Below are 27,620 nucleotides of genomic sequence, written 5' to 3'. Positions count from 1 at the left end.
CGTGCAAGAAAAGTTGACAATATGACACAAAAGCAAAAGTAAACAAAAACTGAAGGAAGGTTGAAAGGGCAGAAGGGCAACTAGAGAAATTAAGTAATTCAAATAATGGGAAAAAAAATAATGCCTGTACTGCCCTCAGAGAGCCCAGAAGATATTGAATTTTTAAGAACAGCATTATAGACCTTACAAGTCAGCATTTTTAAAGTCTTTTGTTGATAGTGTTTACTAAAAAGAAAAATATTTCAAATCGTTGAATCACTATGTCGCACACCTGAAACTAACACTGTATGTTAACTATACTGGAATTAAAATTAAAAAAAAAAGAAAAGAAATGGATGAATGTTGGTGGCTCAAGGGCTTTTGGCATGAAAACTTCAATATTAACTGTCAGTACTTTTTAGAAAATATTATTGAACAACTATTGCTGTGACCCAACCATGGAGGACATAGTTTTGATTTAAAGCATTTTTGTTTTTTTAATCAAAACAATTTTTTAAATATTTACTTTTGAGACAGAGAAAGACAGAGCAAGAGCAAGGGAGGGGCAGAGAGAGAGGGAGACATAGAATCCAAAGCAGGCTCCAGGCTCTGAGCTGTCAGCACAGAGCCCAATCCGGGGCTTGAACTCACAAACCGTGAGATCAGAACCTGAGCCAAAGTTGGACGCTTAACTGACTAAGCCATTCAGGTGCCCCTAAATCACTTTTCTTCATCCCAAATTATATACCTTGGAGTGTTCCCAGCCCTCATGGTTGTGATGAAGGGAAACTTAGCCCTATGAAGACCTTGATAAGCCCTAGAATGTATTCTATGATTCTAGCAGGTATCTTTTAGAGGCTCCACATCTGACAGGATGAAGAACATAATTCTTAGGCAATCTGTAGAGGTACAAAAAGGTTCCAAGAATATTCTCAGGAAGCACTCACAATTCATTGAAAGTCACTTTTTATGGGAAATTAATCTAGGAAGTGAGTTTCCTTTCTATCTTCAAATTTTTATAGTAGTGATATAAAAAAATCTAGATATGGAATTTGGAGATGGGGATTCAAACTACAGTGCTTACCACTTGACTTTATACAAGTCAATCACCACTCATGATCAGCCACCATGTAGTTTCTCCCTAAAACATAAACACAATAATATCTCTGGCCTAACTTATTAAAAAATAAATGAAATAGAGATTGAAAAGATTTAAAGTCACCATGTATCATGGTTGTGAGCATATAGGAACTCTATTATATTGAACACATTTTTTAGATAGGTATAAACTAAAATTTCCACTTAAAAATCAAAGATCATTATATATCATTTTATCATCATCCATCATTTTATCATGTCCATTATGTGTACATAGTATTTTATCCAAAACCAAACAGGCCAGGCTTTATTGGAAAATCTTTGTGTACCCCCAAACTGTCTCGTTACCATAAGAAAGGTGGATATTAATTTTGAACAAACAATCCCCAAATAAGCAAAAACAAATATACAGCAAAAAAAATCATATAGTACCTACAATAAATATGAGATTGCCATAATATGAAACCCAAATTTTGTCCCTAAGTTTGTCATATTTGAACAATAATTATATTATTTCCTCAAATGCAAAATAAAGCCATTTGAAATCGTGATTTCTAAGATCTATACAGCTTTGGAATTCAAGATGTAAACATTTCTAATAGTCATTCAACCTGGACCATAAACTAAATTGAACTGGTTCAAAACAAAGATTATGTTTTTTCCCCAATTTTCTCTTTATGGTTTCTAAACATATTTTTGGAAGAGCAAACTACATTTTCACCACAAGTATAACCTCTTAATAACACAGACAAAATATTTATCATTTTTATAAAGCTTTACCTACCTTATAGGCCTAGTGATCTATAGCAAATATAACTAGCACAATTATAACCAAATTTATTGTTGAATATTCTTGGAAAAGTTTCTCAAAATGTTAAACATTACAGTTACCATATGACCCAGCAAGTCTACTCTTATATGCCCAAGAAAAGTATAAACATGTCTATACAGAAACTCACACATGGACGGTCGTAGCGGCGTTATTAAAAAGAAAAATATATTCAGTCTATATCTCTTGCTCCCCATCTCCATCACATTAAAATGGAAAAGAAAAACCAAGGAAGATAGCTTCTGGAAAATAAGAAACAAGGTTTTTTCTGTGTCAAGAAGTTTAACATGTATATGGTTTCACTCCTATACCTGAACATCTATAACACATATAAAGGATATTCTTTTCATTTGCTTTTTTGTTTCAGATTTTTTTAATAATGTTGAACAATTAAGCATAGAATGTATGGGTGAAGACTGTCCAATTAAAAACACCACAGCCAGGGTGCCTGGGTGGCTCAGTCGGTTAACTCTCAGACTTTGGCTCAGGTCATCATCTTATGGTTCATGGGTTTGAGCCCCATGCCAGGCTCTGTGCTGACAACTTGGAGCCTTGAGCCTGCTTCAGATTCTGTGTCTCCCCCTCTCTCTGCCCCTCCCCTGCTCATGCTCTGTTTCTCTCTCTCTCAAAAATAAACACTAAATTTTTTTTAAAAAAAACACCACACCCCTCTCCTGAGCTTTCTTCTCTGGTCTAAATTTCTACTACCTATGTTAGTCCTTTATTCTGAGATCTTGTCATCATTGCAATATTATCAGAATAGAAAAAAAAAGTTAAAGAAATAGTCAAAAAGTAGAAACAACGCAAATTTCCACCAACAGATGAATAAATAAACATGGGGTATGTCCATATAATGGAAAATTATTCAGCAACAAAAAGTAATGCAGTATTGGCACATCCTACAACATGATGAACCTAAAAACATTATGCTAAGTGTATGCTTCCATTCACATGGAATGTCCCGAATAAGCAAATATACAGAGACCAAAAAAACAGATTGGTGGTTTTCAAGGGCAGAGGGGAGAGGGGAGTTACTGCTACTTGGTATGGCAATTTGATGGTATCTAGTAAAAATTTTAAAGAACAAATTTTTCAACTCAATCATCTACTTTCAGAGATCTACCCCAAAGTAAGAGTACACGTAAACATCTATGAGAAAGTTGTTTATTACTGCATTGTTTGCAACAGTGAGAAAATAAATTAATTCTGTGGAATATTATGCAGCATTTACAGATTATAATATTACATAGAGACTCGGACAGTGGCCCAAGCCATCTATAGATAGACTAGACAGACAGATGGATTGAGATACAGAGATTTCCCTTTTATATGATAATATGTATATGACATAGAGCAATATACATAGAGAGGCATGCCTTTATGTAATATCCACATATAAGACATATATGTAATACACATTTGACACATAAGTATACATGCAAAATGTTCTGTTGACGTTAAAAACAAAAATTAGATAAGTACAAACTATAAGGAGGAATAGCTGATTGTCAAAGAGCAGTTATTTCTGTGGACTGAAGTAAGATTGAGAGGTAACAAAGAGGGCTTCTTATATTCTACTCTGTATGCTTTATATTATTTCAAATAATATTTTCACATCATTTTGAAATAATAATATATTCACATATTACTTATGTCATTAAAAAGGGAACTAGTGTTTTTAAATAACCATAGGAAAAATTATTTGCCTAGCCAGAAAGATTTTGTAAATAGTTTATCCCAAATATGCCAAAACATCTAAGCAAGTAGGTGAGCCACATGGTTTCCCTTAATGAACATCAGGTTCCAAGAGGTATGGGGAGTTGAAGGGCGGGGAACCAGACTGAGGAAGAGGATTAGCAAGACTAAGGTCGGCCCAGTTGTCAGAAGAACACTACGGATAAGTCTACTAGTAAGAATAGATTAGATGAATCCCATTTTTATGATTTGAAATAGACTTGCCAGTTGGAAAACTATAATTTATTCTCATCCTTGCCACTTTTATTGGAATACTTTTGCAGGACACAGAGCATGACAGATGACTGTATGAGTTATGGTCCTGGACAGGAAACAAATGGCCCAGTGAGCAGGATCACTACTGAACGGAACGAGTTTAAAGAAGGCATTATCAGGAAAGCTAGAGGCTGAGTTAAGGGAACCCACAGGAAAAGGTGAAGCACAAAGGAATACAAGACTATAAAGCCATTGCCACCTCAAAACTGAGGTGAAGGGGGCAGTTGAAGCTTCACCTGGGTGGCTCTGTCAGTTAAGCATCTGACTTCGGTTCAGGTCACGATCTTACGGGTTTGTAAGTTCAAGCTCCATATCAGATACTCTCTCTGACCCTCCCCCACTCTCTCACACATAATTATCTGTCTCTCTGTCAATAATAATAAACATTTAAAAAATTTAAAAAATAGAATGTAAATCTTATTAGAGAGAGAGAGAAGGGGGAAGTGGTCGCCAGAGCCTGTAAGAACTGCAGCTCTAAGAGAGGGCCGCCCAACAGGAGCTCTCACTGTAGATGGAGACAAGTAGCTACTGCTAAATTGCAAGAGGCACCTGAGGAACACAGAACGTTTTCTCCTCCTGCCCTCTGACCTTTGTCCAATGCTCTCTTTTGACCATATCCAAAGGGCAAATGATATAGGAACAGGCTAAAAAAGAGTTGAGAGGGGATGATCAATGACCAGTGCTATTGTCTACTTTAATTATAAGGCGCTTGTGTTTTTGAAATGAACTGATATTTGGGACAAGCTGTACTATGCTGGTTGTATCTTACTTCACCATTGTCATGTAAATATCACAGGCAAGAAAATGCAAAATGAGGTGCACTTAACTATTCAACCCTACTGGAAATGTACTTAAAAGATTCAAGCAAAGACTTTGCAGAAACTAGAATATTTCAGGGAGAATGTACATGTCTGTTCCAGAGAGTATAATTAGAGACCATAAAGTGATTCTCCCATCTTTGTCACGAGGCTGAAACAATTTTAAGCTGTCCCATTATTCCCTGTGATAAAGAAGATAATATGTATGCCATAGTTATACTTTTCAAGGTTGTTTATTTTTTTTTACTTTTTTTATTTATTTTTTTTTGTGGCAAGACATTAGTTGATTTAAAATTCAAATAATGTCTGTACAATAAACCAATAGTCACTCTTTAGAAATCCTAAACATCAGTCAGGAATATATTATGTGAATGTAATTTCTTTTGGATGTGAGTAAATGAAATTTTGCAAAGTAACTCATTTTATTGATTAATCCATAAAGCATCCATTCTATTGTAACCCCCAAAATCATTCTGTATGACTTCAGATAAACAGGTAAAAATTAATATTGAATAATAGAGATTCAAAGATTCTTCTCTCAATTTGAATTTCCTTTGCAAATAATGAGTAAATTGTCTCACGTAGAAAAAAAAAAAAACCAGTAGCTTCAGATATGTGGCAACAGGAGAATGTCTGCAGTGTCTAAAGAATAGCCAAAGGCCAAAGTAATGACAGCGAGAGAGGAAGGGGGAGATAGATAATAATGCATGTGATGAACATGTCATGTAGAATCTTGTTAGTCAAAGGAGGAACTATAGTTTTAATTCTGGGTGAAAAGGAGCAGAGGCTCCAATTGATCTTGCCTATTTCTGCTTGTCTTAACTTATGCTCCTGGCATCTGTCGTTGAGAAGAGTGGACTATAGATAGCTGTGGCTCCTTCAGCCTGGGTCTAAGAGCCATCCTACTGGCTGCTGGAATTTCTTGTGGTTGTAAATCCTAGATATTAGGGGGTTGGTTTGTTACCGCATGAACTGGATAATATACTCCCCTAGGCTATGAGCTTCATCTGTGAATATTATGTCTGGTTTTGATCAACATTTGGATACCCAGTGCTGGTGTGGTTAGCAAATAAAAAGTGCTCAGAAAGTAAGGGTGGTGCACATAAAAATCCAGCTATGAGATTCTTTTTTTTTTTTTCCTTTGAGAGAGAGAGAGAGACAGAGCACACAAGCAGGCAAGGGGCAGATAAGGAGGCAGAGAGAGAATCCCAAACAGGTTCTGCATTGTCAGCACAGAGCCCGATGTGGGGCTCAAACCCATGAAATCATGACCTGAGCTGAAGTCAAAAGTTAGACACTTAACCAACGGAGCCACCCAGGTACCCCTGGATGTGAGATTCTAATATTGTAGAAGTGCTTGAGTCATGCCTTAGGTTATTGAACCAGAAAAGAATCTCTGGGCATTGAATTCAAGTACTATTACTAAATATTGTTATCAATATTAGAGAAGAAATATATGTTCTTCATTTTAAAAAATGTGTAACATACAGGATATTAAATGTCTCCTGAATTCATCTTCCCATTCTGTTACTGTTTTGTATGTATGCTGTATATTTTTATTATATATGCATGTGTGTGTATATATGCATATATGGATGTGAATACATTTACAGCCACATATATAGTTACATAAAAGGCATTACACCATATATACTGATTGGCAACCTGTTTTATCACATAAGTTGAAAACATATTTATTTAATTAATTTACTTATTTTGAGAGAGACAGAGACAGCATGAGTGGGGGAAGGGCAGCTAGAGAAGGAGAGAGAGAATCCCAAACAGGCTCTGTTCTGCCAGCACTGAGCCTGATGTGGGGATCAAACCCACGAAGCCATGAGATCATGACCTGAGCCTAAACCTAGAGTCGGACACTTAACCAACTGAGTCATCCAGTCACCCCAAAAACTATCTTTATGTTGGTTTTCTCACTCTCTCTAAAGAGAATTAACCAATCTCTTATTGATATTTATTTTCTAGTTTCTAAATATTTGTCTACAAATATGCAAATATGCATCTATATGTATACCTGTCATGCAAATTTGTAGACATAGAATTACTGGGCTCCAGGCCATAATGTATATGTTGATAGTGACAGATTGCTCTCCAAAAGGTTGTTCGGACTTTTCATATATATTTTTAAAAATCTTCATAGGTTATGATAATGCAGTCTTCTGGTCAAAACTACTGAATTAAATAGAAAATGAAAGAAGAAGCTTGAGGTTAGAACATCTTTTCTAATCATGTTGTGCCTAACCAGGGTGAAGAACATACCACCCTGGTCAACCATCATTAGTTTTCTCAGAAACAGATTTCAGCTTAGTAAATATTTTTCCTTGTAATTGTTTTGTATGTCCAGATACTTTTTATCTTTAAATATTAATGGTAACAAGTGAAAACATTGTAATTGGATTCCTTCAATGTACAGCTTTTGAAAGAGAACCCAAATATAATGTTCTTTATATCCAATCCATATCAGTGGATTCAAGCTAATTATGCTTCACTGAACTGAGACATGGCTGACCTATAATACTTTGCATTGGTTTCAGAGCATATCTGAATGTAGATTTTAAATATCTTTGCCTTTGATAGGTGTTATATGCCTTGAAGTTTCAGATTACTACCTTTTTGCAGACAAGACATTTGAAATTAGTAGCACATGTTGACATAATGACAAAGTGGAATGGGCTGATCACTTTTGTTAAAAGTGCCAATCTCCAAAGAAAATGACAAGGTGTTTTCTTTGATGACACCTACATTTTACTTGTATTTATTCAATATTTGTTAAGTAATTTTTGTTGAAAGGTCAGTACATCGAATTAAATATTAACCATCTAAATGCTGTGATAATCTTGGAGTAATAATTAAGGATGCATCAGCCAAGATGTCTAGATATGAACATCTTATAAAATGGTATTGAGGGACAGGCTGAGAAGGGTCAGAAATATGATAAATTATCTATTCAATCTGACAATCAAATGACAATTCACTTAAATCAATAAATTACAACGTGAACATTTTCCTGGACTAGCATGGCTTCCTTTTGCTTCTCTTTTTATTTTCTCTGACAAGCTACAATGTGCTGTTTAATACAACCTAATGGACCACATGAAGTTAGATCAAACAGCATGTCAATAATTCTATTGACTTTATCTGACTTTCATCAAGTCATAATGACTAGTCACAGCCTTGTTAAATACCTCTTTAAGATTTTTTTAAAGTTCTTAAAGCACTGTGGTAAATTTAAAAATAAGGCTCTGTATATTTTCTCTTTCTCCTCCTCCTCCTCCTCCTCCACCTTCATCTTCTCTTTCTCCTTCTTCCTATCTTATTAACTCGTTAATCATCAATTTAGAATTTACTATAAAAACCATAAAAAACCAAAATAAATATTTTTATTATTTTAGAAATTCCTTATGAAGAAGGATTTTGAAAAGATGATGGTCCCTTAATTTCAAATCTTACTGCATATCATTAAATATCTCAAATAGACTAACTATGAAAATAAAATATCCCAGAGTGCATGTTCACAGATAACTAGAGGACAAAAACACTAGAACTTCCAGTTATATTCTAGTGGGCAAATAAATACTCCAGACTATTAGAGTTGGATATGAAGTCTATGCATTTGTGGCACATCAGGTGTGGATTGCACAGAAGACAGCAGATGTATGGAGTCCTCATAGGAGAATACAAATGACATCAATTATGATTGATCCTTATAAGAAAAGAAACCCAATGAGTGGATAAACATGAAGAATAGATCTGAAATGAGGAGTATCAGAGCACTGTCTACTGGAGAGGAGACAGTCCTGAGGAAAATTGTTTCTGGGCTTTGAAGAATGGGATAGGCAACATGGAAGAGGCAGTTTCCTTTGATCACATGATGGAAGGAAGGTTGGATGCAGCTCAAGAAAGGACCCTGAAGTATGATTGTTTCAAACAATCAGAAGTATGAATGCTGTTAATCAGAAACTTGAAAATTCATAACCAGAAGATATGTTAAATAAGGGCTAACTCTAAAATAGATGGATAGATAAACAAACAAACTCATCCCAGAAGAAAAGAAAAAGTTACAAGATGCTCAAGGGAAAATAGTACAATTGAAAGTTCAATAAGAGTATAAATAAGGGGAATAAAAAGAGCAAAGAAAATGAAATCAAAATACATACAAAATTAGAAAAGTCTAACGAAAGTGATAAAGTGATAGGGGAAGCAGATTATATACATATATATATGAGAAAAGAAATATAGAAATATGAAAAGAAAATATAGAAACTGAACAAATATAATAAATAAATAAATTAATTAATTTTTAATGTTTATTCAGTTTTGAGAGACAAAACACAAGCGTGGGGGGTGGGGCTAGAGAGAGGGAGACATAGAATCTGAAGCAGGCTCCAGACTCTGAGCTGTCAGCACAGAGCCCGATGCGGGGCTTGAACTCATAAGCCGTGAGATCATGTCCTGAGACAAACTTGGATGCTTAACTGACTGAGCTACTCTGGTGCCTCTAAACTGAACCAATTTTAAAACTATAATTCAAGAAAAGTTTCCTAATAAGAAACCTGAATTATTATCAACTCCTAGATGTCTCCTAATTCAATTATCGGACTTTAAAGATGAATAACCAATCCTCTGAACTTCAGCCAAAAAAATCAAATCGTTTACAAATGAAAGAAAATTAGGTTGAAATTAGACTCATCAACAAAAATATAGAAAGCAATACAAAAGAGAAATATTTTCGAGAAACTCAATAAAAATTATCTAATTATTTTGTATTCAACTCAGTTTTCCTTACAAAATGAGGCTATGGGAATGAAAAACAGTTATAAACCATTAGGAATCTAAGAATATTTTTTTCAGGTATGATTTTTGCAGAAGTTACTAGTACATAAACCTTTTCCCTCTAAGAGACGGCTGAGGAAACCGGCAAAGTCACCAGTGGAAAAAATGAATACTTAATTTTGGATAAAACACTCAAAGGTATGTAAACATGGAAGAATAAAATGGAAATGTAATATGCTCAGACATAAAGGATACATGTAAATTGTAAAAATGGAAGGAATAGGGGAAAATAAGAGAGGAGTAAAATAAAGCCATTGGTGTATACAGATACATATAAACTTCAAATCTTATACAAAAATGACCTCAGAATTATTCAGATCTGAATATAAAAGCAAAAACAATAATCTCTTAAAGGTAAACACAGTAAATCTTTGTGACCTTGGATTAGACAATGTTCTCAGGTATGACACCACAAGCAGAAGTAATAAAGAAAAAATGGATAAAATGCATTCATCAAAATTAAAACCTTTTAGGAATAATGAATAGGCTTGTGGAATCACTATGCTGTACACCTGAAACTCTTGTAACATTGTGTCTCAACTATACTCCAATGGAAAAAAAAAAACCTATTAGAGGTTCCAGTTCAAGATGATGATGTAGAAAGATCCTCCCATGGACACAATGAGTCTACAGCTACATATGGAATAATTTCCTCTTAAAAAAAATGTGAAGCCTGGCTTCACTACATATCAGTGATGACTGAGTGATGACTACATATCAGGAAAATGAGAAGAAAACCACATTGAAGAGGTAGGAGAGACTGGGACACAATCTTGCCATAAAATCCACCCCAGGTTGAGACCTACACCTGGGATAGAACTTAAAACCTGGATGTGCTCCATGAGGAGTAAAGCATCTGAACACCACATCAGCCATCCCAACTTTTAAGATATGCTCCTGAGACAGTAGAGCCACCTTCCGCTCAAAAATATCCAACTTTGAAAACTTATGGGGCTCATGTCCCAAGACCTACAAGACTCATGTTGTGAGAAATGGCTCTTAAAGGGCTCAAGTGCCAGGACTCTGTCCCAGAGCCCAGCTCAGAGGCAGGTGATGATGCTCAAACTTAGAGTGAAGGATGACCTCCTGCTTATAGTAAAGTGTTGGCCTGTGGTTTGAGTGTATATTTAACACACACATCTCAGAGCCTGCTGGGACAGAAACTGGCAGCTTCCATCTTTGCACTCTCCCTTTGCTCCAGCATACCAGTATCTCCCAGACTTACACATGTCTGGTCTCCTGCTTTTTGTGGCTGCTGCCTAGAAGGCGCCTCTTACTGCCTGGCTCTGGAGGCCAAGACAGCTTATGTTCCTGGTCCCATGGGACAGTAAAAACTGGTGTCACCCAGATAGGAGCTTATATCCCTGCCTGGCAAACCTGATTTTTATGACTGCTGTCAGAGAACATATTCACATCTGGCTCTGGTGTTCAGTGGGGCTTTTGCTTGTGGGTCTTACTGAACTGTAATTAATGGAGAAAAGAGTCCTTAAACAGCTACCACTCCCCAGGGCACACCAAGAAGCAACAGACCCATAAGGTCTTTCTGTGAAAGAGACCTATTAGCTAATCATCATCATGACTGTGGCCTGAGGGGCAAGCTTCTGATTAAAAACATATCTAGGGGCTGACTGTAATCCTTTCCAGAGACCTCAGAGGGTGAATGCTATTTTCTTGCACACCTGTACCTCGCTGAAGAGTACAAATGTCTCCTAGACACATGTAAAGCTGTATTTGGTGCCCCCATTTTTGCAGCTGCTACCCAAAGGGTGACCCTTTATCACCTGTGGCAAGTGGGGCTTACATCTCTGGGTCCCCTAGCACTGTGGGAATTGGAGAGATGATTCTTGACAGGCTACCACCCCAGGGTACTGCACAGATGCCAGACTGAGGCACCCCTCCCCCAACTCTTTCTGAGAAGGAAGCCTCTTTGCTTATCCTAGAGCTTCAGTCTAATGAGTAGGCTTCAGGTTTGGCAAACATTAGTGGTCTACTGAGTGCTGTCAAGAAACAGGCTGTGGATGGCATACTGGTGCTCCCCTTCTGCCCTACTCCAGATCCCTGGTATTTCCAAGAAAAGAGTTTCTATATTTCTTTGGAGCCCTGACTTTTGTGACTGCTTCCCACTGGGGATTTCTCCAGATTTCCTGGATCTGGTGACCTAGCACAGCTTATGTTTATGGTTCCATAGGACTGTGTATATCACCATACTTTTAAAAACTGCTGCCTGAGGATGTGGTTTCCAGTCAACCTGAATTTATGTTCTGAAATCTTCTCCTTTGGGACACTGACAGGTCTTGGCACATCCTCAAATACTGGCAGCTGCTGAAAATGTAATAGGCTGCTTTGAAAAGCACACAGGTTTGAGAGACAGCCAAGAAGTGAGAAGTGTTGAACAACAAGGTTCATTTCCTATATGAGGCCACTCCTTTAAGACCGGAGAGGTAGCTCTTTCATCTACTGTATAGATACCAACACACAGAGTCAAGCAAATTAAATAATAAAATAAAATAAAACAGGGAAATATGTTCCAAACCAAAGAACAAAATAAGCCTCCAGGAGAAAAAACCAACCAAACAAAAAACCTTAATGAAATGTAGATAAGTAATTTGCCTAATAAAGAGGTCAAAGTAATGGTCCTAAAGATGCTTACCAAACTGGGGTAAAAAATAGATGACCTCAGTGATATCTTTAGCAAAAGATGAAAAATATAAGAAAGTACCAAATAGAAGTCACACAGTTGCAGAATACATAACTGAACAAAGAAATACACTAGAAAGGTTCATTATCAGACTAGATGAAGCAGAAGAAAGAATCAGTCGACCTAACAACAAATCAGTGAAATGCACCACTCAGAGCAGAAAAAGAAATGAATGAAGAAAAGTGAAGATAGCTCAGAAACTTAAGGAACAACATCAAATGTTTTAACATTCACATTATAAGGCTCCAGAAGGAAAAGAGAAAGAAAGGGGTGGAAATATTACTTGAAGAAATAATGGCTATAAACTTCCCTAACTTGGAGAAGGAAACAGACATCCAGATCCAGGAATTCTGGAGAGTTCCAAATAAGATGAACCCAAAGAGACCTGTATCAAGACACATTAGAATTAAAATATCAAAAGTTAAAGTATAAAACTAAAGAAGCAAGAGAAAAACTGTTGTGTACAAGGGAACCCCATAAGATACTGGTAGGTTTTTTAGCAGAAACTTTGCAAGCCATAAAGGAGTGGGTAGATATATTCAAAGTGCTGAAACAAAGAACAAACAAACAAACAAACAAACACTTCAACCAAGATTACTCTATCTGACAAACTTATTATTCAGATTGAAGGAAAGAGCTTTCCACACAAGAAAAAGCTAAAGGAATTCATCACTACTAAACTAGCCTTATAAGAAATGTTTAAAGGGATGTCCTTAAGCTGAGAAGAAAGCACTAATTAGAAACAAGAACACATAGAGGGGTGGCTGGGTGGCTCAGTCAGTTAAGCATCTGACTCTTGATTTCACTTCTGATCTCACAGTTTATGGGATCAAGCCCTGCATTGGGCTCTGTACTGACAGTATGGAGCCTGCTTGGGATTCTCACTGTCTCCCTCTCTCTCTGTCCCTTCACTTGCTTGCATTCTCTCTCTTTCTCTATCTCAAAATAAACAAATAAACTAAAAAAGAGTAACACATAGAAAACAATAAATATTACTAGAAACATAAACATACAGTAAAGATAGTAAATTAATCATTTATAAAGCTAGTGTGGAAGTTTAAAAGACAAAAGTAATAAAAATATGATTACATTAATTAGTTAAGGGATAGTGATACACTTGATTAAAATATAGCAAATGTGATGTGTGACATCAAAAATATAAAATTTGGGGGGGGGAGAATAAAAATGTTCAGCTTTAAAACAAGATCAAACTTAAGTTCTTATCAACTTAAAATAGATTGTTATAGATATAATTGTTATATGAAGCCCTATAATAACCACAAAGCACAAACTTATGGTAGATACACAAAAGATAAAGAGAAAAAATTATAAGCATGCCATTAAAGAAAGTTATCAAACCACAAAGAAGGGGGGGAAGAGAAAAAGAAAGGAACAGAGAGGAACTACAAAAATGGCCAAAAACAATAAACAAAATGGTAATAATCACTTCTCTATCAATAATTACTTTCAATATAAATGGACTCAATTTTTTAATTAAAACACATACAGTGGCTGAATGGATAAAACACAGGAGCAGCCTATATACTGCCTATAAGAAACTCACCTCAGATGCAATGACATACAGAATGAAAGTGACGAACAAATGTATTCCATGCAGATGAAAATCCAAAAAAGTTGGAGCAGCAGTACTTATGAACTTGACAGATATTCACAGAACATTCTATTCAAACATAGGAAAACACACATTATTTCCAGGTACACATGGAACATTCTTCAGGATATATCAAGACTGATTTCAGGACTGAAATCATGTCAAGCATCTTTTCCAACCACGACAGTATGAAACTAGAGATCAATAACAAGAATATAAACTGGGAAAAAACACAAACACGTGGAGACTAAACAATAAGCTACTAAACACCCAATGGGTCAACAAAGATATCAAAGAGGAAATAAAAAAAAACACCTAGAGACAAATGAAAATGGAGACACCATGGTTCAAACTCCTTGGGACACAGAAACAGCAGTTTTTAAAGGGAAGTTTATAGCAGTTCAGACTTACCTCAAAAACAAAAACAAAAACAAAAACAAATACAAACAAGAAAAATCTCAAACAACCTAAACTGACCCTTTAGGGACCTAGAAACAGTAGAGCAAACAAGCTCAAAGTTAATAGAAGTAAGGAAGAGCAGAGTAGATAAAAATGAAATAGAGCCAAAAAAATAGATCAATGAAATCAATAACTTATTTTTTGAAAAGATAAATACAGCTGATAAACTTTTAAACAGACTCATTAAGAAAAAAGGAGATAAGAAAAAATAAAAGAAGAAATGGAATGGGGGAATTTATAACCAACAATACAATCTTCCATCACTGAATCATGAAGAAATAGAAAATCTGAACAGACAAATTACCAGTAATGAACTGAATCATAATCAAAGAACACCCAACAGAAGTCCAGGACCAGATGGCTTCACAAGTGGATACTACCAAATACTTAAAGAGTTAATGCCTATTGTCAAACTATTCCAAAAACAGAAGAGGAAGGAATGCTTTCAAATTTATTCTATTAGGACAGTATCACCATGATATCCAAACCAGACACAAACACTACGCAGTAAGAAAAGAAAATTACATACCAATATCCCTGATAAACATAGATGCCAAAACCCTCAATAAAATATTATCAAACCAAATCCAACAATACTGTAAAAGGATCATTCACCACTATCAAATGAGATTTATTTCAGGGATGCAAAGATAATTCAATATCTGCAAATTAATCAATGTGATACAGCATATGAACAAAATGAAGGGTAAAACCATATGATCACCTCAATAGGTGCAAAAAGGCATTAAACAAAATAACATCCATTCATGATTAAAAACTCTCAACAAGTTGAATTTAGAAGAGACACAGCTCAACTTGATAAAGACCGTATATGACAAACCCACAGCTAACATTATTATACTCAATGGTGAAAAGCTTAAATCTTTTCCTCTGAAAAGAAACCTTTTGTGTTTCAAAGTACACTGAGAGGAAGGTGAAAAGACAACCCAAAAAAGAAACAAAATATTTTAAAATCATATATCTGTTAAGTCTTGTATCAGAATACATAAAGGACACTTAAGAAGAAAACAGAATACATAAAGAACACTTATATTTCACAATAAGGAGATACATAAACCAATTTTTAAAAGACTACAGGATCTTGATATTTCATCAAATAAGATATATATATGAATGACCAATAATCATATTAGAATTATGCAACATATTATTAATGAAAAGTAAATGAAAACCACAATGAGATACCAATTTATACCTACTAAGTTAACTAAAACTTAAAAGACATACAAGTGTTGAAAAGTATGTGGAAAATTTGGGACATTCATTCATTGCTCATGATACAGACACTTGGGAACAAGCGTGGCAGTTCATTATGTGGTTAAACATAGAGTTGCTATATGACTCAGCACCTCCATTGCTAGATGTATACCCAAGGGAAATGAAAAAACATGTTTATATAAACACTTTCTGGTACATAAAGGTTCACAGCAGCACTCTTCATAACAGCCAAAAGGTGGAAACAACTAATATCTATCAACTGATAAACTGATTAACAGAATACAGTGTATCCAGACAATGGAATATTAGTTACTGATTAAAAGGAATGTATCATTGAATGAACCTGCCATAAAACAGATGAACCTTGAAAATAATATGGTAAATAAAAGAAGCTAGTCACAAAGAAGCATATATTATATGGTTCCTTTTTATGAAAAATGCAGAATAAGCAAATTTATAGAGATAAAAATATACTAGTAGTTGTTCAGCACTGGTTGGGGAGGGGGATGGGAGTTTGTGGAGTTATGGTTAAGGGAAGCAGTGTTCCTTTTTGGAACAATGAAAATGTTCTAGAATTGATTTTCGTGATGATATTCAATTGTCTATAGAAGCTAAGAGCCATTGAATTTTACACTTTAAATTTGTGAATTGTCTGGTATACAAACTGTATTTCTATAAAGGCTTTCAAAAGGGAGTTAGGAGTGAAATGCAGTAGTATGTTCTACAGTGTGGATGAACCTTGAAGATATTCTGCTAAATTAAACAAGCCTGACACAAAATGCCATATATTGTATGATTCAATTCATATGACATATCCAAAATGGATCAGTCAATAGTGGGAGGAAGTACATTCATGATTGCCAGGGACTAGGAGAAGGGAGGACTAGGGAGTGGCTACTACTCAGTACATGGTTTGTTTTGGTGTTAATGAACATATTCTGAAATTACATACAGATGATAGTTGTACAATATTGTGAATACACTAAAAACTATTTAATTGTACACTTTAAAAAAATTTTTTTTTAGCATTTATTCAGTTTTGAGAGACAGAGAATGGGTGGGGAGGGGCAGAGAGAGAGGGAGGCACAGAATCTGAAACAGGCTCTGAGCCGTCAGCACAGAGCCCGATGTGGGGCTCGAACCCACAAACCGTGAGATCATGACCTGAGCTGAAGTCGGATGCTTAACCAACTGAGCCACCCAGGCGCCCTTAATTGTACACTTTTTAAAAGACAAAATAAAACTTTCAATTAAAATAAATTATCAATGTATAGCACATACTGCTTAGTACATGGCAAGCTTAATTATCTGACCATGTTGACTTTCAGTCTCCTGAAGATATTTAAGGTTGTTTTTACACCAACTAAGTGATTCTTTCAAACTAAAGGTCATTAAGCTCTATGGTAAATGAGTAATCATTAACATTTGTGGATTCAAAAACATTCTCAATGAATAGGTGATAGGATTCACACACCGCTACAACTCACACTATGTTTTTGCAAGGAATATATTAGCTCCAAACTTTAATACAGAACCAACCTAGTTGAGTTACAAATGCACATTCATCATCTCTGACCACATCTGGTCAAGTAAATAAGAATTCTGATAAGAATAACTGTATATGTAAGAATTATTAACTGCCTTTTGTTTGGATGATAAATCTGATTATAGCTACATATTATGATTATATTAATTTTAACTGATATCTATGAAAGCATAAGTTGTATTGACATGACCAGAGCTGTTTGACATACAGTCTCCCCAAGAACAGTTAGTTCGATATTTTATTCTCAAAAAGTTCATAAAAATAATTTGATGGAATATTAAATCTTTCTAACCACCTGTTTTTTTAAAAATATTTTTAATTATTTCTGAGAGAGAGAGAAACAGTGTGAACAGGGGAGGGTCAGAGAGAGAGGGAGACAGAATCTGAAACAGACTCCAGGCTCTGAGCTAGCTGTCAGCAGAGAGCCCAACGCAGGGCTAGAACCCACGAACCGTTAGATCATGACCTGAGCCAAAGTCGGAGGCTTAACCCACTGAGCCACCCAGGTGCCCCCCAACCTTGTTTTGACAGAACAGACAAGGCATATTGACAAGCAGAATCAGGAAGAATGATTTAAGTGCCCTGTGGGAGTGTTTGGGATTTTTAAGCATTCACTAAAGAAGTAACATGAGTTGAAACTAAAAATGGAATCTCTGATTAAGATTATGGCTACAATCCTGAAAAAAATGAACAAAGATTCATGTCCCCATTGAGCTTATATTTTAGATGGGGTAGACAGGTGAAAACATAAATAAAACTAATAAATAAATAACATAGTATATTCAATGTGAGAAATAAAGAATAAGTGGAGTGCAGTAGGTAGAAAAGAATTTGCAAGGGGGAGGTATCAAGTTGCAGTATGAAATATTACTGTAATCAGAGCAGATCTTATTAAGAAATAGAGGTTGAACAATGTACTGAAAGTGTTGGGGAAAGAATGATCCTGGAAGAGTTACCAGCAGAGTTAAGTTAGGAAGTTGCAGTGGTTGGTGGGACCTGGTTTATAATTGCTCACAACAGCCACTTGTAAAATTATTCAGACTTTTGTGAGTTAGTTGTTAAACATGGTCATTATTAAACATTTAGAAGTCTATAAGTAAAATATACTAAAGACTCATCATGTAAGTTTTTTACTACATTTTACTTTTATTGATGCCATTGAGGTTACTTACATGTAGTATTTCTATATTTTGAATACCATTTAATGATGTCTTTCCCAACTTCGTGTTCCATGATGTCACAATGCTAGTTCAAAATCCCTAATGGCAGGAGCGTGTATACCACAGAAATTGGCAAACACTATGAATCAGGGCTCGGCTCGACTTTTTTGTTTTATTGGCTGTATACATTCATAAAAGATATGGAGATGTTAGTAGTGCATTTTGAACTTAAAAGAGTGTCTTACCTTATTTTTTCAAGACTTGAGTCAACTGTATGTAGAGAATAATCCTTGTATGATTTTCCCAGGCAGTTGTGGTTTTCTCTTCTTTTGTATTGTATCTATGAGTTTCAGTTGGCTGAGAAGTTTCTCTCATGTACTGCAGACACACCAGAAAGCCATTATGTGTATAAAATGCAGTCTCTGCTTTAGTATGAGAGGTTGGGGATCAGACCAACCTGTGTCTCATGCACATACCAGAAAGAGGAGAGTGCCAACACCAGTCCTAATTACCATAATTCCNGGGTTGAAGAATAAACTGGAATGTTGACCCCATGGATATTTTTAATCACTTCCTTGCTTTGCCTTCCTCTTTCCATGGATCTGCAATACACTAACAGCAAGTCAAGAATTTCTGACATCTTACTGTCAGATTTGCTTCTTCCTCCCCTACATCTTTTCCTTGGCTACTACTTACTCTCTTCTATTAGCTGTGTTAGCCATATCTCAGAATTTAGTGAAACTGTATGTTCAACCAATGATTCTCTTTCTTTTACACTCACTGTTAGGGTCTATTCTTTTCAATATTTATCTATAATCACTTTAATGTGTGTTTAAGAGAGAGAAGTGGTAGATGGGTAGGATTATCTAACTATCTTTAACTCATATTTTTCTATGGTTAGGCATTAATCCTTAAAAAAGCCATAAGTATGTAGGGATATTTATCTAACACTAGTTGTAGTACTTTGTATGATAGGGTAAAGAAGAAAACCACATAAATAATTTCTTGTAACTGGACTTGATTAATAAAATATGTCACATTTCAAAGAAAATTCAGCCATTAAATGTTATAAAAATCTACTTATTGACACAAATATTTTCAAAATCATTGTTGTAAAATAAAATGGATTAAAACATTACTGTAACCCAAATAAATACAGAAGTTTCATGAGGTCCAAATTCTGAATGTAATTTCATTTTAAAAAATATATCTAAGTGTCAAGTTAATTAAAACATATATGAAATCCAGAGTTGTCAAAGAGTGGTAAAGCCTATCAAATTCACCATTTACAACACTATGACAACCAGTTTTCTCTCTTCTGTCATTTTCTCAAATTCCGCAACTGCTTTGGAGCTTCTCATTTGCCAGTTTTCACTTCATTTCCTCCATAGGGGGAAAAATACCTGAAGAGATCTACACCAAGTAATAAATAATGGTTCTTTTCATGTAATGGAACTGAATAACTTGATTTTTTTTTTTCTGTAGTTTCTTATTTTGAAGATAAACTTATTTACTTGATTAGTATATTTATTTTTAAAAGCACCTTCCTTTCTGAAATGAAATTTGTATTTTTGCATAAAACTTACTGATTTACTAATTGTACATGACTCATTGCTTGAAACCATACCCAGATTCACTTCTGTGAGGTTCTTACTTTCAATTATATTAGCTTTGCATAGGTCCTAAAAATAACTCTTCGGTAGTGTCATTTCAATATTTCAAACAGAAATATTTTAAGCCTTAATAGTTACCAACTGATAACTAGACTGCTGTCTTCAACCGCTATCTACATTGTAGCTGATTAGTTGTTTTTCATAATAACCTTAACCAACATGGTCTGAGAAGATAAATTACTCTTTCAGAACTGGGTAATTTTTCAAAGTTTAAGCTACTGTAGTTTTAATCAATGAAAGGAAGTTTTTACAAAGCTAATCAAAGATTGTAGATGATCTTTCATACGATATTCTTATTTTCTGCTTTCATTTTTTTCTCAATGATATCCTCAATGGTGGCATACAAATGAACCAAGATCTGCTGATCTCAGCATTGTTTGATCTCAGAACAAACCCAAATGAGACCTGATATTTACTATAACTTTTTTTCTTCTCATGTAAAGGGTATACACATACCTATATATAAAAAGAGTCCAACAGATTCTTCTTTCTATCCCAAACAACAGAAAATAAATTATGTACCTATTCTTCTGTAGTTCCTTCCAGGGAAGATAATAAGGGTTCAAACACCAATCTCACTTAGCAGGAACAATACCCCAGTTATATCCAATAATTTAGATACAGGCTATGAGAAAAGTACGATGTTTCATGAACATTATCCATTAGGAAATAACTGTTTTGTGACATTGCAGTTAACTTTCAAATTGGAGGCATCTGAAATATACATATGATAGATGTGTTTTTTAGTTGCTCCATAGAATTTTCCATTCAGGAGTCTCAATTTAACAATGATTTATCGGTGTCTATGATATATGGTAAGAGAAATCTGGATGTATGAGAACAGTTGCTCAGTCAGTGACAAAGTGAGTCATGTTGAAGCAAAGTACTAAATTAATGTGTTTTGGAACTCTCGTATCTAATAGATAATATGTTCTCTTTAGAGTTATTTAAAAATCATTCTTCAAATATTTATTCAGTGAGATTATGTGACCACTCTAAGACAAACCTACAAGCTGCAAAATAAAATGTGTGCATTTACTCAGAATCTGAAGGATTGCAATCCAGGAAACAGTGTTGACCAAAATTGAAAGCATGCTCCAGAGACACAAAAGGAGGTTAGAGTTTTTAAAAGAGGAAAGGGGGAATTTACATAAATTGTTTTGAATGAAATGTGATTGGTGCTGGTATAGCTATAATGGATACAGAGAACAGATTGGTGGTTGTCAGAGATGGGGGTGGGGGAGTGGGCAAAATGGGAAATGTTTTATAACTTGGCCTTTTATAAAGGTAACAAAATAAACTTTTTTCAAATGTCTATTTTTAAGAGGGGGGAGGGGCAGGGAGAGTGAAAGGGACAGAGGATCTGAAGCAGGCTCTACACTGTCAGCAGTGAGCCTGACAGGGGCTTGAACTCATGAACCATGAGCTCATGACCTGAGCTGAAGTTGGCTGCTCAACCAACTAAGCCACCCAAGTGACCCCAAATAAAATTTTAATAGGGGCGCCTGGGTGGCTCAGACATTTAAGCATCCAACTCTGTATTTTGGCTCAATCTGTGATCTCATGGTTTGTGAGATGGGCCCAGTCAGGCTCTGTGCTGACAGTGTGGAGCATGCTTGGGATTATCTCTCTCTTTCCCTCTCTCTGCCCTTCTCCACGAGCTCCTGTGCTCTCTTTCTCTCTCAAAATAAATAAATAAACTTAAAAATAAATTAAATTAATTATTTTTTTGATAATTACACAAAATATTAAATATACTATACATAGATTGATAAATATTTACATGAAGATAAACATATTCAACAAATTACATACAACATTTATAAGAATTGTAGTGAAATTGAAACCGTGATATTGAAGGTCAGTCCATCACTAGTAAGATAATGATGAGAGCAACTAGGCTAAAGACTTGTGACTTAGTGACTATGTAACAGTAGAAGTGCTAGCCCTGGTCTTCACCTTCTTTGACATCCAGGTTTTATTGCCCAGGGTAAATGAGTTGTTTCCTAAAAGTAGTGCTGACATGCAAATTATAAGAAGTTCCTTTTATCTCTCTGTATATTCAATGGTAAGATCTAGTACATATGCCTATATTTTGTAAATATACAATTAATTGATTTAATTTTTATGTTTTTATATTTCTATTTCCTTTACTAATTGATTTCTACAAATCCATGCATTATAGAAGCACACATTTTCTTAAATGCTGATATGCATATGAATGGGCAGCCCTGTTTCACATCTATGGGGAGGGCTTGTCACTCAGGCTGAGCTCCCCCTATGGGGTGGGGTTGTTTCATACCTTTTTTTAGGTGGTCTATCTCCATAGGATTTCTTGCCTTTGGGGCTGGGATTAGTCTAACTGGCTGAGCTAGAATTTCATTATAAAGACATTTCATGCTCTTTGTACATCAATTATAATAGTAGCCCTATGTAAAACAAGTTTGGAAATAGGTCAACTACAAGTACGAAACTGAAACATTTGGCAATATATGTCAGCTTGGACCCTGAATGGTCTGACCCCTGAATACTCTCTATTAGGATCCCTTAATATTGTATTCAATATAACATATACAATAATGTTATATTATTGTGTTTTATATATATACACATAACATGTTATATGTATATATATAAAATAATGTTATATATGTTAATATATAACACATATAATAATGTGGTCACACAGAACACATACTGGCTCACAATGAAAATTTACAATTTCTTTAGCATCATTTATTGCTGTATGTCACTGTATAGCTAGGTCTAATGTCTTCAGTGAGAGAATGTGACATCATTTGTACAGGTGGAATGAGGAGGCCATGTAGGCAAAAGCTTGTGGAGTCAAGGATCTGGTCACCGGCCTATAAACTAGGACTCAAAGAGAGGACCATCACTTTTAAAACTTTCCAATATGTGTTTAAGAGGATGTTGGTGGCAGCCTGCCAGGTACATAAGCCAGAGTGGAAAGAAACTCTAATCAATCATCTGACCCAGGAAGCAGTCTGTGGTCACTGAAATAAATTTTAAAAATAAGGAAAGAGTTGCCCTTGTAGGCCCCTGTTTGGACATACTTTCAAAGCTTTTCAATGACACGCCTCAGAAAAAAATTCAACAATGCCTCACTGGATTTCTTCTCAAGAAGCTAACAGCAATAAGCAGTTAGGTTTTAAGTAGACTGGTAGGCTTTTGAAGAAGCTTCATGGAATTTTAATGATAAAATTTGGGTGGAGGAATACATGTTAAAGTACTTACATTTTTCTTTCTCAGTCTGACTTATTTCAGTTAGCATTACATGATTTGATTCATATGTGGAATCTAAAATATAAAAAAAAAGAATAAATACACAAACACAACTCAGAATCAGACTTCTAAATAGAGTGAACAAACTGATGGTTGCCAGAGAGGAAGAAGTGGAGAAATGGGCAAAGTGCATGGAGTGGGAGGTACAGGCTTCAAGTCATGGAATGAAGAAATCACAGGAATAAAAGGCACAGTGTAGGGATTACAGTCAATGATATTGTAATAGTGTTAGAGGGTGGCAGACGGTAGCTTCACTTGTGGTGCACACAGCATAACGAAGAGAGAAGTTGAATCGCTATGCTGTTATGCCTGAACTAATGCAACATCATGTGTCAACTATGCTCAAATTAGAATTAAAAAAAAAAATAAAGTACTTGCATTTCTTTCTAGGTGGCAGTAATTTAAGTTATGAATTTTGTACCAAAAGAATTAATACCGGGTATATAAGCAGAATGAGATGAATTTAGNGCAAAATGTAAGCATTTCTATACAAGAAGCATAAATTACTGTATTGGTAGATAGGTCTCTGATTTTTTTAGGGGATACTCCATTGGTCAAATTATAAGTGGTTATTAACTATATTTCTTAAGGCATGTAAAACATATAATATCAAAAAAGCAATCCCATTATCTAATATTGTGCTGAGATCTTTTAGATTTTCAATAAGATCTTGTGATTGACAAACTAGAATAGGTCATAACTTTCATAATCTCTGTATCATTGATTTTTTAAGCTTATTTATTTATTTTGAGAGAGAATGTGTGTATTATCAGGTGAGGGGCAGAGAGAGAGAGTGAGACAGAGAGAGAGAGAGAATCCCAAGCAGGCACTGCATTGTCAGTGTGAGGCCCAATACAGGGCTCAAACTCACAAACTGTGAGATCATGACATGAGCCAAAACCAAGAAGAGCTGGCCGCTTAGCTGACTGAGCAACCCAGGTACCCCTGTATCAACGATTTTTAGTTGAGTGGATTTGTTTGGTTGTCAATGTCAAATTTGTACATAACAGATTGAAATAAAAAAATACATCTCTTTTCATCTCTGAAACTACATAGACAGAATTGATCTAACAATTCCAGCCCAAGAAGCAATAANATGAAGGCACAATTTCTATCCTCAATGCACCAGAGACCTTAGGGGAGAAAGGTCCAAAGTTAGTGGTATGACGGAAGAATACTGGTAATATCTTAGCTGTACAAGTTACAAAAATAACTGATTAATAATATAATTTATAATATAAAATAACTTAATAAAATTAGGTAACAGTTTGCAAGTGCTTTGAAAAGTTAAGTTCATGCACATTAAATCTAATGTTATGTTCTAGGATGAAATGCCTTAAAGTGAAGCTAAATCCTGAAGGAGAACAAAAAGTTTTCTCTATACTATATTCCACATTTCTGATGAGTTGTGTATCGTTCATCGATCTGGTCTATACAGCTTTATTCAAATTACCTTTCTCCCTGTCCAGATTGGCTAGCCTCACTGAGCAGAAAAAAGCTGTCATTTTATAATTATAAAGAGTACAGCAGAAACTTTCAATACTCTCAATAGGAAAATCAAATCTATCTGTCTTCAAGATGGTCAACCAATAATGTCTTATGGGCACCTGGGTAGCTCAGTCAGTTAAGCATCTGACTCTTGGTTTCAGTTCAGGTCCTGACCTCACGTTGTGAGTTCGAGCCCCACATCTGGCTCTGTGCTGACAATGTGGAGCCTGCTTGAGATTCTCTCTCTCCCTCTCTCCTGCTCACTCTGTCTCTCTCTCAAAAATAAATATAAATTTTAAAAAGTTACACCCTTGTCTTTAAAAAATACTGTCTTATGTATAAGGAGATATGAAATGATGAGTTTAGTGTGCTGAATGTTATGCTACAATAACAGTAAACAACTCCATTTAATCTTTGACAATTTGAGTAGAATCAGAGTCTCAGCTTACATAAAGCTAACTAATGAGGAAGTTTTCTGAACTCAGTGGTAACATTCATTTACTGGTTTCTTTAGTAAGCATTTACTGAATACTTACAGTGCAACAGATTCTGTACCGGGAGTATAGGAGATAGACATGGAGCAGAAAGACAAATGATCTGCCTCTATCAAACTTATTTTCTAGTGTGAGAGACAACACTAAATAGGGTAAATATCTAAAATACAGGGTTATTGACCAGTACTATGGAAAAAATTCAAAGCAATAGAGAGAAATGATTATATTTTTTGATAAAAGGGTATCATACTTTTATTTATTTATTTTTATTAAATCATTGAAGGGTATCATACTTTTAGACAGAATGGCTATAGGAGATCTCACTGAGAAGGTGAATTTTGATTAGAGACGTGAAGGGGAAAAATTACACACACACACACAATTTATAATACTATATATTAATATATAAAGAAGGATCTACATGACATCAATTCAATCAGTGTACCTGTTAGAAATATTACCAATTAATTTATTCTCTTGTTCAGTACTGTAATTCAAGCTATTATTTCTCTGAATTGACAGTCTATAGAGTCTTTTAGTAAGTACATTCGATGTGGCTTTTTAAATAGAAAATATTGAAAATCAGTAGTTACAGCAGGCACTCTGAGTTTGCAACCCAATACTCAGTGAAATGTGACCCCTTTTTTGCTCACCTCTATATTTAGAAGCTGGAAAATCTAAATGTGCCTTTTGATATGACCCTTTAGAGCTAAAAGAGCCATATGACACTGGCAATTAAAATAGAAATACTTGTGATTTATTTTCTTTTTTTTTTCTTTCCTTAAATAGTTTATTGTCAATTTGGTTTACATATAACACCCAGTGCTCATCCAACAAGTGCCCTCCTCCATGCCCATCATCCCCCTTCCCCTCTCCCCCACTCCTATCAGCCCTCAGTTTATTCTCAGCATTCAAGAGTCTCACATGCTTTGCCTCCTTCCATTTCCCCAACTATTTTCCCCCTTCTTCTCCCGCATTGTCCTCAACTTCCTCCTAATCCACCTATATGTGCAAACATATGGTATTTGTCCCTTTCTGCCTGACTTCTTTCGCTCAGCATAACACCCTCGAGTTCCATCCATGTTACTACACATGACCAGATTTCATTCCTTCTCATTGCCATGTAGTATTCCATTGTATAAATATACCACATCTTCTTGATCCATTCATCAGTTGATGGACACTCAGGTTCTTTCCATGTCTTGGCTATTGTTGAGAGTGCTGCTATGAACATCGGGGTACATGTGCCCCTATACATCAGCACTCCTGTATCCCTTGGGTAAATTCCTAGCAGTGCTACTGCTGGGTCATAGGGGAGTTCTATTGTTAATTTTTTGAGGAACCTCCATACTGTTTTCCAGAGGGGCTGCACCCATTTATATTCCCACCAACAGTGAAGGAGGGTGCCCGTTTCTCCATATCCTCGCCAGCATCTAGAGTCCTCTGATTTGCTCTTTTTATCCACTCTGACTGGCGTGAGGTGGTATCTCAGTGTGGTTTTGATTTGTATTTCCTTGATGATGAGGGATGCTGAGCATTGATGCATGTGTCTGTTGGCCATCTGGATGTCCTCTTTGGAGAAGTGTCTGTTTATGTCTTCTGCCCAATTCTTCACTGGATTATTTGTTTCTTGGGTGTGGAGTTTGGTGACATCCTTATAGATTTTGGATACTAGCCCTTTATCTGATATGTCATTTGCAACTAACTTTTCCCATTCCATTGGTTGCCTATTAGTTTTATTGATTGTTTCCTTTGCTGTGCAGAAGCTTTTTATCTTGATGAGGTCCCAGTAGTTCATGTTTGCTCTTGATTCCCTTGCCTTTTGGGATGTGTCAAGTAAGAAATTGCAGCGGTTGAGGTTAAGGAGGTTGTTTCCTGCTTTCTTCTCTAGGGTTTTGATGGTTTCCTGTCACAGTCAGGTCCTTTATCCATTTTGAGTTTATTTTTGTGTATGGTGTGAGAAAATGATCTAGTTTCATTCTTTTGCATGTTGCTGTCCAGTTCTCCCAGCACCATCTTTTAAAGAGGCTGTTTCCATTGGATGTTCTTCCCCACTTTGTCAAGGATTAGTTGGCCATGCATTTGTGGGTCCAATTCTGAGTTCTCTATTGTATTCCATTGGTCTATGTGTCTGTTTTTGTGCCAATACCATGTTGTCTTGATGATGACAGCTTTGTAGTAGAGGCTAAAGTCTGGGATGGTGATGCCTGCCATTTTGGTTTTCTTCTTCAATATTACATTGGCTATTTGGGGTCTTTTGTGCTTCCATACAAATTTTAGGTTAGTTTGTTCTAGTTTTGAGAAGATTGCTGGAGCAATTTTGATTGGGATTGCATTGAATGTGTAGATGGCTTTCGGTGTTAATG

At 35.5% G+C, this 27,620-nt stretch overlaps 1 protein-coding gene across 7 annotated transcripts in view; it reads right to left on the bottom strand.

Annotated features, from left to right (window-relative positions):
• LOC144234466 (uncharacterized) overlaps positions 1-27,620 on the bottom strand; it is a 271,734-nt gene that overhangs the window by 215,958 nt on the left and 28,156 nt on the right. For all 7 annotated transcript variants that reach the window (XR_013335966.1, XR_013335968.1, XR_013335964.1 and 4 more), the window contains exons 2-3: positions 23,225-23,287; positions 18,542-18,674 (exon numbers count right to left, since the gene is read on the bottom strand). The gene's annotated coding sequence lies outside the window, so the exon portion shown is untranslated. The remainder of the gene's footprint in view (positions 1-18,541; positions 18,675-23,224; positions 23,288-27,620) is intronic.

Source organism: Crocuta crocuta, unplaced genomic scaffold (assembly GCF_008692635.1).
Source record: "Crocuta crocuta isolate KB4526 unplaced genomic scaffold, BGI_CrCroc_1.0 scaffold154, whole genome shotgun sequence".
NCBI classification, from domain to species: domain Eukaryota; kingdom Metazoa; phylum Chordata; class Mammalia; order Carnivora; family Hyaenidae; genus Crocuta; species Crocuta crocuta.
This window is presented reverse-complemented; position numbering and strand designations above follow the sequence as displayed.